Genomic DNA, 14,116 nt, shown 5'->3' with positions numbered 1-14,116 from the left:
TTAGAGTCATCTATATGCCTATTGATGAACAAAGATCATCAAAATTTGCACTTTAAAGAATAGAAGCCTCCCAGGATAGAATAGTTATTTATATTTTCGCTGATAGATTAAGTCATCCATTCATTATCATTTATTAGAAATCAGTCACTCATTCATCCTCTTTTATTCATTATTGGGAAACTGGTCCCATTATATCCAGTCGGAGCCACCATTCCAAACGGAAAAGGAGCTGTATTAAGGTCCGGACCAGGTGGTTATCCCCCAATGTTGATACAACGATTTTCGCGGCATCAACAGAAGGGAAATGCAATCTTCCTGAAGTAGGTCGACACAACTGCGGCCATGGCATATATCTAGGGCCTTCCCAGTAGTATGTTGTAATCTAGGTTTCCGTCAATTACTTCAACATCAATTTCTACTGTTTTGCCCCCCAGTTCAACTTGCAAGTTACTTAAAATCCCGTATGGAGTGTATGATCGTCCATCAAATTCTTTTAACATCGTTGACGATCACGACGGGTGGTGAGCCTAAATTTTTCCAGCAACTCATCGACATAATACATGTAGATGCCCCCTCATCAATAATTGTTCGATGAACAGTTTTGTTGAGGGATTTCACTTGAATAAGGAAAGCTAGTTGAGCTGGTAACTGAGGGTCATATCCTTTGTGATTAAAGGATACAAGATTAGAATCCATTGGCTTAATCCCACCTATTACTGATAATAGAGCCTGCTTTTGGGAGGGGCAATTTTGCGGTACCTCAAGTGTCGACATAGCGGACGGTGATTGGGCCAGGTCCTCTACTATATTATAATTCTGTGCTACTTTGGCATGAGGATTAAATGTAGATTTGTGTACTACTCCCTTTGGTGGCTTTATCGCTAGCTCAGGAATGATGGGTGGCACAACTTCGGTTGAAGTTGTTGTCGAACTACTCAGTTGATCAGTAGCCTTGTTTTTTGACAGCTGTGGATTCCCGTAATCTTTATTCCTTGTCGATATCAAAGCATCATTTTGCTGTTTTGAAATGGACAACTTAAGCACTTGGGATCGGGAAGAATTTTGATTAGCAACCAGTTTGTTTCCCGGGTTTGGAAACGGATCATTCAATACCGCTGAGGTTTTTGAACTCTTAAAGAGTTTCTTAACTTCAGATTTATGTGGACAATCTCTCATCCGATGATCCTCATCGCATATATGACACCCCACAGGGGGTTTCCTTTGCCCAGAAGGTTTTGTAGAAGGTTTTTTAGGAGATGACTCATCCTGCTTCTTTTTTCTCCCTTTCTTTTTCTTCTTTCCCCTTGGTTGCTTCAGTTGTTTGCCCTTGTCGGTCGACATGGCATTTACCTCCAAGGAGAGAAGTTCTTCATTTGCATTTTGATCAAAAATCTTATGGGCTTTCTTAGATGTAGCCTTTGTCGATTTTTTGCTTGTCGTACCTATCACGCCATTGCTGGAATGAGAGTCTTTGTTTGATTTAGGAGGGGGAGGAATGAAAAATTCCGGTCTAGGATCATTAGGTATTTTATCGTAGAGCGTGCCAGAATGAGTATAGATAAAGTCTAGATATTGTGCACGAGCAATAACTTGCTCTTCAGTGATGACTCCTCCCTTTGCTACATCTTCTGTGATAGAAGGTAATAATGACTTAATAAACCATTCAGCTAGCAGCTGATCAAGAACATATGTTTTTACCATTCTGCGACGACGTCGCCACTCATGAATATGATCAGATATGTGAGTGGCCGTTGTCTGTTTGAAATTGGTAAGAAGCTCTGTTCCTATTTCATACCTTATTGGTAACTGAAAATGGGTTAAAAAGGTTGTGGCTAGGGTGCTGAAGTTATCGAATGAAGCTCTAGGCAATTCGATATACCATTTTGCTGCCGGACCAATTAACGTTCACTGAAAAAGGCGAAGCCTAATCGAATCATCGTTTAGAGTGTTAGATGAACACCACATATGAAAGGTCATCACATGATTCGACGGGTCTTCACCCAGATTTCCATTAAATTTAGGAATATCTGAAGGAAGTTTATGCGGAATCGCCGGCCACTAAGGGGCGTAAGCAATTGGATCATTCGTCAGTCGGTTTAGATCTGGTAATTCTAGAGTTGCTACAAAGGGCAACTGTTGATTCAGGTTAGGCGAAGCATACCCAGGATAAGATGAAATCGCCCGAGCAGTGGGTCTTTGCATACCAACATAATGTATTTGATGTTGGTAATTTTGATAAGGTTGATGGGCATAACCATTATAGTATGGTTGTTGATAACCGCTTTGGAAATGCGGTTGCCCATTACTTACAAAGACTTGTTGCTGAGGTCCTTGATATGATTGTTGGAATTACGGTTCTTGAGATTGAAGCAGCCATGGTTGTTGGACCATTTGCTGTTGTCCAATACTAGATGATTGACCAAGATGAGGAGTCATAGTACTTGTTTGAGCCTGAGTCACTCCAGATAAGGAGGCACTAACCTGAGGTTGGAATTGAGTCGTTGAGACAAGAGGAAATGATTCCGAATTAAATGAATTTTAGACGCTTTGACACAACTTGTTTTTTCAATTTTTAAGAGTCGAGAAAAAACAAAAGATGACTCTAGTCACCTTCGATTTTTAATGAGCTTGAAGTGACAAGTGCTCAAATGGACCTTTTCCTTTAAGGAGACTGAAAAGGAACGAAAGAGACTACTCTGGAAATTTAGACAGAGGGATTACCAAACCAACCTGTCACGCGGAAAGAGTCGTTAGTGTGGACACAACCGACCTTCCTAGAAAGCCTAAGACTCTCTAATGACAAACAAGACAAATAAGAGCAATCCTTCCCTAAATATGCTTTTACAATATGAGAAATCAAGTGTTTAGATCCTACCTATAATCCAACGCTGTTGTAGTAGTCCAGCTTCGTTTATCCGGATGAGCTCCTCCTTCCCTTCGAAACCTGCATTCACCAACAATCAAACGATTAAATAGCACCTGAATATCACATAAAATAAAACATATTTAACATATATACCAAGGAGTATATGAAACAACTCATTAATAACAAATTGTTGAGAAGAATGGACTAATTTGTATTAAAAGGTAACAAAAGGAACCATTACAACCTGAGCCTTGGTGTTGTGCAAGCTCCTCCCAGGGTCCACAAGAGTTCTCCCTTACTCTGATTAGCTCACCCACCTCCCAATGGAAACAAGTAAAGATGGTAATCTCTCCTCACAAGCTTCTACAAGGAAGTCCTAATTCCAACAACATCTACCCTTAGGAATGTTCAGCTTTCAACCTCCCCTCCCTTTCGCCCAATGCCTGTATTTATAGTTCTCTAGAGGAAGTTATTCAGGTCCACCATCAATGGGATAAGTCCCTCTTTGGATGGGATAGCTCCCTCATTGATGGGATAAGTTCCTCTTTGGTAGGGGTACATGAACCATCTGGAGGCGCTTCATACATGTCAAACATACTTCTAGAAGACTCTAGAAATTAACACAAGTAACTTTTTTGGAGTGAAACTTGCGCCTTTTGACCTTTACAGGAGTACGCACCCATCCCTTTATATACAGAGCGTAAAAGTACGCAGGTTTTGTGAACTTGGGTTGCGTACCCGCAGGTAAGGCTAAGAGAAACTGCGTACCAGAGATAATTGACTTTTAAATGACTTTTCTCTCTTTCTTGAAGTTTGACATGGGAAGCAGAGGCATGAGACTTGCCAAGGAGGATAGTATGACCATGGATGGAGCCATACTAACTGCAAATAGTCATGGTGACACTTTTTAGTGTAACACAACCGCAAAACTGCAAAATACTTTTTATGGTACGGCAGTCAATCTTCCCGAATGTTGTGTTCAGTGCAATGCGATCGATAGGGAGGCAGACACGGCTTCCTATGGATAAAGGATATAGTCTATTGTGGTCTCCCAATATATACTCGATGGTACGTGGGACCACAAGTTCATACTGGCACTTGTCGCCTCAAAGTGGAGGAATCACCTAACCAGCAATGAAAACAACAGTTACCAGGGTTTACGACGCCGGAATACGTCTCTAGCCTAGACTTCTAAATGTTGTGCATTATGTTCCAAAGCGTTTTTAGATTCATTAAATTTATTTTACAGTTGATCTTGTTTAAGAAATTTTCCTTTTAGGTTCACTGCGTGACGTAGATATACAATTCCTAAAATGCAAACTAAGATGATAAGCAATTGCTTAATCTTCTTTTTGCAATGAAAATCGTAGCTACTAAAGAAAGAGAGATGATATTCTTTCAACATAGAGTAGAGAGCACACACTGTATGCAATGTCCTAAATCAAACCAACAAACATTCTAAATGCAAATGCACATGCATGTATTTGTTTTCAGCCTTCTTAATGTGCGAATGATAAAAATAAAGCTAAGTGCAAATCTGAATTATTTTTCAAAGCGATATTACTAACAAGCTTCTTTTCAAGACAAAATGAAGACAATGACGACACTTTACGATTTGGAATTGAAAACTTGCTTTCAACACTTGAAGAACTACTAATTCAAATCAAATACAAGAGTAACAGTGTAATTGACTATTAGGAACAATCAGATCCTCTTCTACGACTGAAAACGACACTTGCGACACTTCCAAATCAAGAAACGACAGTTCAATTACGCTACTTCTTTGTAAAAGAGAACTTAAAATGGATCACAATACATAAAAATATTTACATTTCTTTGCACAATGGAGGCGGAATAATGGCAAGGAAGGGGGTTTCCACAGAGGTATACTAATTATAGACAGCAAAACTCCTGAATAGAGCTGAAAAGAGTGAAGAAAAACCAAAGTCTAGAGGAAAAATTAGCCTTCTCTGATCAGTGCACCTGTTACACAGGGATTCCAGTATGCATCCCACCTACAACACATAGGAAGTGCGATGCATACTGATATCCTTGAAGAGAGGGTTCGATGGTACAGTGTGAGACTTTTGATCCAGTTCTTCATCATAGTTTGCAGCACAGTCCAGGGATTTAGGCCGAGCAAGTGATAATCAGTAAATAAATCACAGGGGTAGATCTAAGGAGGTTACTAGAGCCACCACAAGGGAAATTAGAGAGTTTTTAAATCGATTGTTCAGTTCATAAACAAAACCCAGAGATAGACTGAAGCAACATTGATCTACTTTGCACTTGCATAGCAAATGCAGTTTGAAGGCTAGTTGGCTTGACTTCTGGCTCCGTCTGTAAGTTTATAAAGCAAAAAAATATAGACAAACAAACAATCTATTTTCTCCCCAGCGGAGTCGCCATTTTGTTATTGGTAAATCTAGTGTCTATGCAGAGCTGCTAGTACCACTAAGGCTGGTAGCTACCTTAGAAACAAACAAACTAAAACCACTTTCGTTTTCCTTTATGAGAAGTAGATAAGAGGGGAACAAAGGAGACCAACCTTTGTCTTGCGCTTGGTTCCTTTCTTGATTCCTCTCCCTTCCAATAGATCTTTGCCACTCGCTTCCTCGTCTATCCAACTTCAAAGAGCACCTGTAGAATCAAAGCAGCATAACACTATCCAAGAACATAGATCTACTATCATAAACAATATAGGACCAGATATATATTGACCACACAAATGCATATATCATCAATCATACAAGAATGTGGAGGAAAACTTGAATAGATTTATTAATAATCAAGAATAGCAAAGAGGATTACAACCAATTTTTCTGACCCAGCGTCATCCTCTCAGCAAGAAAGCCCTTCTTCACCTCATGAAAAGCTTAGATCACCCAACACTATGATGTTACACCAAGAAACCAGCAGCACTTCCTTACAAGATACAAAATTCCAGCCTCTAATGTCTGGATCTCTGGGATGAGAGATCTATATATAGATATTTGCAGAGGTGTGACTCAGCTCTGGGATTTTGATTAGTGTCTTCTCTCTGATAGTTCTTGATTCCACTTGGAGATCTCATTGATCTCTTACTCATCCTTGGGCGATTCTGAGAGGCAAGTGTCACAGGAGAAGTTTCTGGAAGATTCCATGATCATCCACCTCGCAAACTGTCTCCGCCACTTTCTATTCTCGTCCATTGCACCCTATAGAAGGAATTTTTAGTATGCAGCACACCTCCCGTGTGCATTTAGGTGGGATGCATCTCACCCTCAACATTGAGCAATCAGTATGGTCTAGTTTTGACCATTTCTGAGTAGTTTCTCATGGAGAACATCTCAGAGATGATGTAATTAGCTGACCTTGTTTCTTTAGAGTGTTAAGAAACATTTTTAGGGACTTAGGAGCCCTTGATTTATGGACATATATGATTGGGGTTGCAGTGCCCAAAAATGTCTATAACAGGGTCGACAATTGATTTCTTCAGGTGCAGTCATGGTTTCCGGGGCCAAGTGCTCTGTCATGCAATCCCTACAAAAAAGTGTCTAAAATTTCATCGTTTGAGCCCAAAATTCAGAGAAAAGGTGAAAATCAGGGTTATATTAAATTCAGTGAAAAGGTATTGAACAGGACATTAGAAGAGTGGGTTTTTGAAAAAGTTAATTTAAAACATGACCTCCAAGCTTATATACACAAATACCATCATGAAGCAAGCTCATTGTGAAATGAAAGGCATTGGGAAAATGTTGCAAGGTCATGAGTTGAGGATTTGAGCAATTTAGAGCAGGTGCAGGCGATTTCTGGGCGTGCGGCGCACACAGAGCCCGCCCACAGTTCAAAATTACCACTGGCGCGACACACTCAGAGCGCGCAGCGCACTGGGATTTGCACACGACACACAGGGATAAAGCGCCCAGAACCTACCAAATCCACTCAAATTTTTGTGGAGCTCTTCTATTTGCAAGGTAGGCTACCTAAATTCAATTGTGCACCAATTTTTATGGGTAATATGATGATTTTATGCCTATAATAAAATGCAAAATTTTTTCATAAAGCAAACACAAAGAAGACACCAAAGAAAACCATTATGCTAGGGTTTGTGCTACAGTGATATTGCTGCCAAGGTTATTTTTCCTACCCTACCCCTGTTCCTTATTCCCCTATGCAATTGTCCCCATAATCACTACCCTAACATTGCCAAAATCATACTCCCTTTCCCCTCTTCCTATTGCTAAATAAATCCGAAACCCTACCTTACAAACCCTAAAACCTTACCTTGCCAAAAACACAAAACCTACCCTATCAAAATACCCCAAAACCCCCTGTATATCCCTAAACAAAATTCTCCTATAAACCCCTATTCCCATTATATCATCCCCCTCCTAATACTCCCTTTTAATTGTCCCCTTGGTGGTAGATTGTCAAAGCAACCTCCAGCTTCACTATAATCAAAGGGTAGCCTAAATTCAGTTTACAAACAACAGTCATGGCATCTGTGGTTTCATCAGAATATGAGGAGGAGATCCACAGTGATATAGCTTCAGGAGAATAGGCCTCCAGGAGACATCACCGGAGTGGAAAACATGTTAGAGATGAGCCAAACACCCTCACCGAGTTGCAGGCATGCCCTCTTGCTATGTCATGTTTCCAGCACTTAGCATGTTTTGAATTTTGTCAGAGGGTGGCAAATGTCAGAGTTCATCATGAGTTGGCCCGTCTTTTTGCACTTCACCTACATGGAAGTCAGTCTATCTTGGCTGGGGTCACTTTCACATTGACACCAGAAACCATATCAGTGGCAACATGCATACCAAATGTTGGAGAATAGTGGCATAAGAAGAAGAAGGTGGAGAGGAATCATTATGAGCCTTACATTAAGGCTAGTTGTTTGAGTCAGCTCATGAGAGTTTTCCGGTTCAGATTTTTGAGAGATGAGTATGCTCTGCTCATGAAACTGATCATGAAATACTTCAGTTGTGAGGGGAGGTTTTCTCGCCTTTATGCCTATCACATCAGGTTGCTCATGCACTTTACCAGGGTGCGAATGATGAACCTCCCATTTTCATCTGTGGGAACATAAAGAGGATGAAAAATTTCATGTAGCACAAGACCCCTCGACAGCAGCTTAACAGTGTTTATCACTTTTCTCTTATCCAGATTTTGGTAGATCATCAGTTGGGATTTTGCAGGGTATTGCTTGGGAGGACTTCATCTATCGTGAATTCTTTAGCGCTCCACAGGTATTATCAGAGGTAGAGCATGAGATAGGTGTCCCATCACATCAGCATGAGTGCCATGAGACTACTACTATGCCAGTAGTCATCACCTATCAGAGAGGCAATAGACCTTTATTTGCAATAGCAAAGTGAGTGTTATCTTCACCCGGGGTGGAAGGGGCCTCACTTCCGTCATCGGCATCACATGAGTAGGGCAGAGGTAAGGAGCAAGTGTAGGAGGAAGGGCTATCAGGTGAAGGAGAGACCAAATTCGTTCTCCTCCATGATGATGAGACAGATACAAAACCAACAAATGCAGAGCTTACAGAGATCATCCAGGAGTAGCAATAAGTGATTGAGTCCTTATCCCTTGACTTGGAGAGGACCAAGTGGAACATGAATTACCTGGAGTAAGGAAACAAGCAGCTTGAGGATCAACAGGTGATTATGGAGCTACAAAACATTCGTGAGCATCGCCAAGCTGCTCAAAGGAGAAGAGTTGAGCTCACATCATTGGAGCAAGAGATCAATGAGGATCAGGAGGCCCATCTGGAGAGAGTGAGCATGCACTTGGAGAGGCTACTGGACAAGGCCGATCAGGACCTTGCCTTGCTGAGACACATGGCTTATCATTACAGGACACGAAATATGAGTGCAATGGCCCGGATAAGGAGTTTGAAGGCGAAATTTGAGGAAAGCAACAAGAAAATAAAAAGAGGCAAAAGAGCAAGGTCAACTTCAAATGTTGGCTGAGGCTTCCTTGGCCCATCATAACACCCCATAGGGAACTAGAAGCCCAAATTTCAAGAAATTTGGGTAATTTTTGGTCACATGACAAATTTTTGGGCAAAACATAGGGTTTTTCTCCTAGTGCGTTGCGCTAAAATTCTGTAGCTCCAAATGAGGAATGGTTTTCATTTTGGATTCAAAATGGAAAATAAAAACTACTGGTGCCTGGGCAAGAAATTTTGGCATGATATGAGTCTCCAAAAGGTCAAAAAACACCGAAAAATGGCCTCTCTGCCCCTTTTTTGACACAGAGGAAGCAGTCTTGGGAGGATGGAGGTTTGAAGGGGCAAATGAGCACCAAATTCAAATATTCTAGTGGGGTTAGAAAGTAGACAGGACAGGCTTTCCAACAAGCCTACTTGGACACATTTTGGACACATGAAAGTGCCGCAAAATAGGCCCCAAAGTAGCGCGGTGCGCAGAGAAAATTGCGCGGCGCGCAGAGAAAATTGCGCGGCGCGCAGAGAAAATTGCGCGGCGCACAGATGAAAAATTGCCCGATTTGCTTCCGTTTCGCGAAATTTCGGTTCGCGACTTCTCCAAGTGGGCCCGCCCATATACACTTAGGTTTTTTGGCACCAAAGGCAGCATTTAAAGTATTTTTTCTCTAGATTGGCTTCTATCCAAGTGGCGAAGGAAGGCAAATGGTCACCCAAGCCAAATGTCATTTTTGTAGTGCTGCACCTGTAGCTGATGGTTGGCTCTTCATCTCCATTTTGTAATGGTTCGAGTAACTCCCCAACCCTTGGGCGTTCTATCCTTTCCTTACACATTCTATATATCGTATGCAAGCTATTTGCAAAGGGTTGGTTGGTTTGTAACTTCTGGGAGACTGTGGGAAAGAAACTCTGTTTCTTCACTCTGTATTTTTGACAGAGAATTAATGAAAGGCAGCAGAAAGATCATGAATTAGTTAATATGAGAAATGAACATTAAAGTGGTTAAGATGTAAGAGATAAATTGAATTAGGTGGATATTGGTGTCCACCTGCCTATTCCACATAGACCCCCTAGTCAGTTTCATTTGTTTCCTTGTTCATTTCAGGATTTACTATTTTTAGCAGTTTTTTTGGTCCTAAACTTCCGCAGCAGTTTTGACCCCCTAAACGTCGTTCTTTTGGGTTCCTCGATAGGTTGGTAACCATAGGCAAGGACCTATGGAAAAAATTGTAACACGTGGTGAGAACTTTCCAATAGGGTATTGCACATGCCAAACGAAGATAAAATGACCAAGTTACAACCCTGGGAAGTTAGATTCCCAACTAACCCCAAATGGTGTTTTTTGGGGGCTTGCAATAGGTCGATAGCCATAGGTAGGGGAATGGGAAAAACTTGTAGTACTTAGTGAGACCTTTCAAACAAGGTATCATACATTTTAAATGAATATAATATCACCAAGTTACAACCCGAGAATTTGGATGCCCAACTAACCCCAATAGGACCCACAAACTCTTGGTGTTACATCTCTTGGGGTTAGGGTTTTGGTTGATAAGGGTTTTATCATGTTTTCCAATAACAAATAGGCCCTTGAGCCTCATTGTAACATAGTTCAGAGGCATGTAGCCACCACATCCCTTCTCAGAGATAAGCTACCATTGCCCAAGCTATCTTATTTCCATTTTGTTTGTAGGCATAGTTTAGTATTTTTATATTAATAAAATGAAGTGTTTTTCTACTACATATTTGTGTTTATGATTATATATGTAAGTTTTTGCATTCCTATTTAAGTCTAGATCAGTGGTATCATAGCATTATGGTATTTCTCTATTTTTCTTTGCATGTTCCTAATGAGGTCAGGGTATAAGGAGTTAGGGCTTGATCTGGTTGAACCATTGGAGGATCAACCTCGCAAAACCCAGTGACCTCCCATGCTGGAATAAAAGAATGAAGAGGGGGCATGAGATCCTTTCAAAATGTTTCTCAAGGAAGAACTTGACCGATAGAGGGACGCGATGATGGACAAATTTTCCCAGATACTTTGATGACTACCCACAGGCATTGCATCTTCATCTAGAAGCCACTCTAGAGGTGCCACTCCTTTTAAGGTACAATTTAACTTTGATATTCCCATATTCGAAGGCCTGGTGGATGTAGACCTCATAGATAAATGGTTACTGTTGGAAGGATATTTTTTAGTTCATGACTTTTCCAATCGGTAAATATTAGTTTTGCACTTCTCAAAATTGCCCCACACATCAAGGACTGGTGGGAAACCTACTGTGAATGAAAGGACAAGAGTTAACCCTCATTTTTTCAACCCCACCGACTTGGAATTCTTTCTGAGACACCATGAAGGAACGATATTACCCTATTAGGAGCTATGAATATAAATACATAAAGTGGACCATGCTACGGTGGGGAAGGGACCAAGATGTGCCAGAGTTCACAAATACTTTCCATACCATTCACATGAAGTTGGGTATCAAGGATACTAAGTGGCATTTGGTGCTCAAGTACGATGGTTGTCTACACAAGTACATCTAGGATGAGATGGAATTCCTCGACATTTCCTCTGTCAACACAATGTATCGATACATTGTAAAGATTGATAGAAGTTTAAATAGAAGAATTGGGAATTTGGATCTATGAATCCAAAGGAAGGAAAATGTGCCCCGAAACTATAGAATAAAGGATCAAGAAAAGGTGGGGATACCCAGGATAGCCCACCGAAACCACAAGCAAAGAACAACACCATGAAGATGAAGAAGGACACAGGAAAATGGTGTGAGTTCCACAGGCGCACTACTAACAATACAAGTGAGTGTCAGGTGAAGAAGTCACTAGTGGCCGAGCTGAAGGCTTCCGAAACAGACACAAGTTTCAACTCTGAATTAAAAATCGATAAGGGAATTGGCAAAGGGAAGAAGATCATTGATGCGGAGCCTAGTGCCACTGTGGCCACTACCATGATCTAGAAAATTGAGCTTGAATATCTAGAGGAGGGGGAGCGCCTCTTCCAATCATAGATGCAGGTGAAGGGCTCTCTGATACAGTTCATTTTCAATGGCGAGAGCCAAAATAATGCATTTCAGAAGAGGTCGTGAAGAAGTTGGGCATAAAGACTAGAACACTTCCATAGTCATATACCATTGGGTGGCTTGACCAAGGAAGAGATCTTCACATTAGCCAGTAGTGTCGCCTTCCCTACAACATCAAGCCCTTCATGGCTGAGGTATCATGTGACATTTATCCTCTTTAAGTTTCTAATGTATTATTAGGACAACCGTACTTATGGAAATGACATGTTGTATATGAGTCTAGACCTCACTTTATGATTATTATTTTGGCTAATAATTTGTACAGGATACTTGAGGTAACCTCGCCTACCACCATATCTTTGATCACTGCAAAACATTTAGTAAGACCATTTCCTAGACCAAGAAATTTGTTTTCCCTATGATTCACCCCCAAGGCAAGAAGGAGGTTGTGGCCATGGCTTCGAGGCAAGGCTCCTCTGCATAACAACAGTAGATGGACAAGGTCATGGAGGAGTATAAGGATATTTTCACCTCACCCATAGGGGTACCTCTGCATTTTCAGGTCATGCATTCCATTGATATGACCCCGAGCATGCAGCTACCCAATGGAGCGATCTATCAATGCTATAGATCGATGATATCAAGAGAAAAATATAGGAACTGCTGTAGAAAGGGCACATCACGCCAAGCTCATCACCTTATGGGAGACTGATTGTATTGGTACAGAAGAAGGACGGGACATGGAGGCTCTTTATTGGTTATTGGATGTTGAACAATATCACTTTCTAGAATAGGAACCAAATCCCGTTGATTGGTGACCTTTTGGACTAGCTCAAGGGGGTCAAATATTTCATCAATATTGAATGGAATTCAGTTTATCACAAGGTGCCTATCGAATGCTCTGATGTGTTGAAAACTGCCTTCAAATCAAAGGAAGTCCTTTCTGAATGGTTGTTCATGTTGTTCGGATTGATGAATGCCCCTGCAACCTTCATGAGATTGATGGACGACATATTGTGACCCTTCAGGAATGCATTCGTGGTGGTGTATTTGGATGACATCTTGATCTTCAACCAGAGTTGGGAAGAGCATCTCCACCATATTCAATAGGTCCATCAAACCCTACGACAACACAAGATATGTGCTAACTTGGAGAAATTCATCTTTAGCCTTACCAAGGTTCAATATTTGGGGTACATCATTGTTGAGTGGGGTGTACATGTGAACCCATCAAATATACAACTGATTTAGGATTTTCCAGCCCCAACCACTCTAACAAAGCTCCACAATTTTTTGGGCCATACCAATTTCTACCACAGGTTCGTGTTTGGGTTTTCTCATATCATTGGGCCTTTAAGTCAAGTCACCAAGGGAATAGTGATAGAAAGGTTCTTTTCGTCGGAAACCCAACATTTAGCATTCTATGAGTTGAAGAATTACCTCTTTTCTGCACGAGTTCTCACATTATCAGACGTGCAACAACCATTTGAATTGATACAGATGCCTTCGGCTATGCTATTGGTGCAGTTTTTAATCAGCATGGGCATCTATTGGCTTACCACAGTTTGACACTTTCAGACACAGTCCTAAAGTACCGCACTTACAAAAAAAAAATGTATTACATTGTGCAGGCCTGCTGTCAATGGAAGCATTACATTCTGGGGAAGAAAACAATCATCCACACAGACCACCAGCCTCTACAGTTCATATAGACACAAGGTAAGTTTGTTACGCCAGAAAATTCCCTCTTGCGGATAAGAGCGATCTCCCTAGATCCTTGACAGAAACTAGAAATAAACAAGAAAATTGAACTGACCCTCTGCCTAAGTTGAACTTGTTTGAATTATAATAACTAAATCTAATGTATGATCCTCTTACCTATTTCACGAAATGCTTGATGAAGATCCCTTATGTGATTCAATGTAGCTCTTAAATGCTTGATAACACCTGTAAACATCAACCATAAAAGGATCAAAAGAACATGTAATATAATAATCCAAACAAGTTAACCTAATGATCAAGGGTATTATAAACATTATAAACAACTGTAAACCATTCATCTTTCTAATAATACAAACCAGTGGGAGAAAGTGTTCATTTATATTAATCAAATATTAAGAGGAGCCTTGCAACCTTCACCTTCATGTCGTGAGGTCCCTCCCAAATGGCATCAATCTCCTTCTTAGATGACAAGATTTCCAATCTCAAACCGACAACATAAGTCTGTCTTCTCTAATTTGTGCCCTCCTCAATCCCTATACCCTCTAGTCATTTTAT

The sequence above is a fragment of the Pinus tabuliformis genome, chromosome 1_2, assembly GCF_031772625.1.
Source record: "Pinus tabuliformis cultivar Carrire ecotype Pingquan chromosome 1_2, CPIR1, whole genome shotgun sequence".
NCBI classification, from domain to species: Eukaryota; Viridiplantae; Streptophyta; class Pinopsida; order Pinales; family Pinaceae; genus Pinus; species Pinus tabuliformis.
This window is presented reverse-complemented; position numbering follows the sequence as displayed.